Source organism: Dipodomys ordii, unplaced genomic scaffold (assembly GCF_000151885.1).
Source record: "Dipodomys ordii isolate 6190 unplaced genomic scaffold, Dord_2.0 Scaffold31, whole genome shotgun sequence".
Lineage (NCBI taxonomy): Eukaryota > Metazoa > Chordata > Mammalia > Rodentia > Heteromyidae > Dipodomys > Dipodomys ordii.
The window spans coordinates 8,882,389-8,885,929 of NW_012267247.1; the positions used below are offsets into that span (position 1 = coordinate 8,882,389).

The 3,541-nt window shown below is 47.0% G+C and overlaps 1 protein-coding gene across 1 annotated transcript in view; it reads right to left on the reverse strand.

Annotated features, from left to right (window-relative positions):
- Positions 1-3,541, reverse strand: part of Dhrs7b (dehydrogenase/reductase (SDR family) member 7B) — a 43,881-nt gene that overhangs the window by 9,327 nt on the left and 31,013 nt on the right. The window lies entirely within an intron of this gene.

Below are 3,541 nucleotides of genomic sequence, written 5' to 3' on the forward strand. Positions count from 1 at the left end.
AAAAAGAAAACACAACAATCATAAACATAAAAATAGATAAAGCAAAACTGAACTAGAGGGAGAAACAAAGAATTCACTGTATTTTCTTTTTTGCTTTTTTTCATATTTCTCTATCTTATTTGTATTTTTTTAGGTCTGAGACCAGGACTCAAACTCAGTACCTGATACTGTCACTTACTGGTTAGCACTCTACCAACTGAGCTATGCCTCCAGCCAAATACTCTATTTCAATAACAGACAAATCAACAGGAAATGGAGTTTTTGCACAAGATAGTAAACAATATATGGCTTAACAAATCTATGCGACTATCAATCCGCAGCAGAATATACATTCTTCTCCAGTGCACTGAGAGACTTTCAAAGCCAGCAAATGAGGGAAATCATCAAGATTAGGGCAGAGAAAAACAAAACAGACGATAGAGAAAAGTCAATGAAACCAGAAGGTGGTGCTTTGAAAAAACTGACAAAACTGAGAAACCATGAGCTAGCTTGATCAAAAAAGAGAGGAGATACAAATAACTAAATTCAGAAATGAAAAGTGGGCAGTACTGCTGAACTAACAAAGATCGAAATAAGACAGTACTATGAATAAATCAATATATCTACATATTAGATTTCCTAGGAGAAATGGGCAGATCCTTTGGAATACAAATTATCCAAACTGACTCAAGAAGAAAGAAAATCTCAGTAAACCTAAATCAACTAAAGACATGGAATCATTAGTCAAAAACCTCCCAACAAGCTGGGCCTGTATGGCTCATGCCTGTAATCCCAGTTACTCAGGAGGCTAAGTAAGATCTGAGAATTATGGTTTGAAGCCAGCTTTGGCAGGAAAGTCCACCAAAACCACAGAAGTAGAGGTGTGGCTCAAATGGTAAAGCACCAAGCAATGAACAAAAAGCACCAGATACCGAGTTCAAGTCTCATTCTCAGACAAAGAGAAAAAGCCATGGGAGATCTTGAGATCCTGAGTTCAAGTCTAGACCAACACCAAAAAAAAAACAAAAAACAAAAACAGAAGTCTAGCTGTGGCTCAAGTGGCAGAGCAAAAGTTTTGAGCAAGAAAGCTCACAGACGGGCTAGGAAGGTGGCTCAGTGGTAAAATACTTGCCTTGCATGAATGAGGCCCTGGGTTCAATTCCTCAGTACCACATAAGAAGAAAAAGCTGGAAGTGGGGCTGTGGCTCAAGTGGTAGAGTGCTAGTCTTGGTCTGAAGAGCTGAGGGACAGCGCCCAGGCCCCATGACCAACATGAAAGAAAGAAGGAAAGCAAGCAAGCAAGCAAGCAAGCAAGCAAGCAAGCTAGCTAGCTAGCTCAGGAACAGTGCCCAGTCCTTGAGTTTAAGCCCAGGACTGACCTCCTCCTCCGTCCCCTCTCCCAAAAAAGCTCAAAATCAAAAAAAGATTCACTTCCTGCCTCCCTGGATAAGAAAGAAAAAACAATCAGTATCAAGGGTAGAGAAAGTGGAGCCCTGTGCACTGCTGGTAGCTGCTATAGAAAGCAGTCTGGCAGGAGCTGGGAAGGTGGCTCAGTGGTAGAGCGCTTGCCTTGCATGCATGAGGCCCTGGGTTCGATTCCTCAGCACCACATAAGCAAAAAAAGCCGGAAGTGGCACTGTGGCTCAGGTGGTAGAGTGCTAGCCTTGAGCTGAAGAGCTGAGGGACAGCGCCCAGGCCCAGAGTTCAGGCCCCACGACTGGACCCCCCAAAAATCTTACAGTCAACTGGGCACCACTGGTTCATGCCTATAATCCTAGCTACTCAAGAGGTTGAGATCTGAGGATCGAAGTTCAAAGCTAGTCTGGGCAGGAAAGTCTTTGAGTTATGTTTTGTTCTTCTTCTTTTTTTTTTTTTGGGGGGGGGGTCAGTCGTGGGGCTTGAACTCTTGGCCTGGGAGCTGACCCTCAGCTCTTCAGCTCAAGGCTAACACTCTAGCACTTGAGCCACAGTACCACTTCCAGCTTTCTGGTGGTTTACTGGAGATAAGAATCTCATGGACTTTCCTGCCTGGGCTGGCTTTGAACTGAGATCTTCAGATCTCAGCCTCCTGAGTAGCTAGGATTACAGTCGTGAGCCACCGGCGCACAGCTATTAAGACTTTTATCTCCAATTAAATCACAGAAAAACTGGAATTGACATTGTGACTCAGAATGCTAGCCTTAAGCAAAAGGAGCTCAGGACAGTGCCCAAGCCCAAAGTTCAAGCCTCAGAACTGGCAAAACAAAGACAAAAACCTTACAGTCATCATCCACTGCCCGCTCCTGGTCAACCAGGTGAGTAGCGATTAGAAAGGAAGGGGAGTCCATTCCCTGAGCAGACTTCCCCAACCACAGCCTAGCTGCCAGTGGTGGCCTGGGGATGGCTAAGCCACAGGATGGTTCTTCCTTCTGCTTGCCTGTGGCTCACTTCACTTGGAGCCTTGCATCCTTCCCTGGCACGGTATAACCATGTGGATGTCCTGTTCAGCAGCCCAGTTATGGGCCACTGCGTCTTCAGCTGCCCATGGCTGACAGGCAACAATGACCCTTCCTTTCTCACAGAAAACCTGCCTTGGACTCACCTGAGAGGCAGAAGAAGCAAGCTCTTTGGTGAGGTCATCCAGGGCCCTTATGTTCCGGCCACAGAGCACCAGCTTCGCCCCCGCAGCATAGAAGACTTTTGCACATTCTAAGGGAAGAGAAAAGAACCTTGATATTGAAGACACCAACACAATACTACCTCAAGCAGTTCAGTTCCAGTTTACCCAATATTACAAGGTGTGACTCTAAGGCTGGATCTGGGTGTCAGGGCCCACTGTAGCAAGCCCCTGTCTAGATATGTGACATATCTAGATATGCCCAGCAAAGAGGAAGATGACAGAGGTGGACAGATCTGTGAAGTACTAGTGTCACAACTTTCTATGGTTCTCTTATTTAATAACCCTTTCAGCATCACCCCCACATTCATGGCTAGGAGGCCCAGCAAGGCTAAGCAAGGTTCCTGAGGCTCAGCCAACCCCAATTGGGAGAGTCAGGTGGAGCCAAGTGTTGTGATACTATGGCCCCAGAGGCTGTATCCAACACTACCTGACCTGTTCCTCAGGCTGTACAAGTGCAATCAGCACAGAACTACAGGGGACTGGTGCAGTCCTGCAGAAAATCAGGATAGTGGACTCTGTGTGAGAGGGCATCAGAGCTCTCCCACAAGTACTGGGGCTCAAGGGGCTGGCTCCCACAAAGTGCTGGAGGCAAAGGGAGCTTTGAACAAAGTTCTCCAGAGCTAAAGCAGGTGATACTGGGACAGAGGTAGATGGAGGTGGGGTTCAGGCAGCAAAGTGGAAGGGAGGACAGAAGGCAGAGGGGATGTGGAGAATCCCACATCTTGCTTCTTCCTTTTCAGCCTCCCCAGAAGCTAGGATTACAGGCACTAGCCACCATTGCGTTAAAATGCCCAACACCTGCCGGGAGCTGGTGGCTCACGCCTGTAATCCTAGCTACTCAGGAGGCTGAGATCTGAGGATCGCGGTTCAAAGCCAGCCCGGGCAAGAGAGACTGTGAGACTC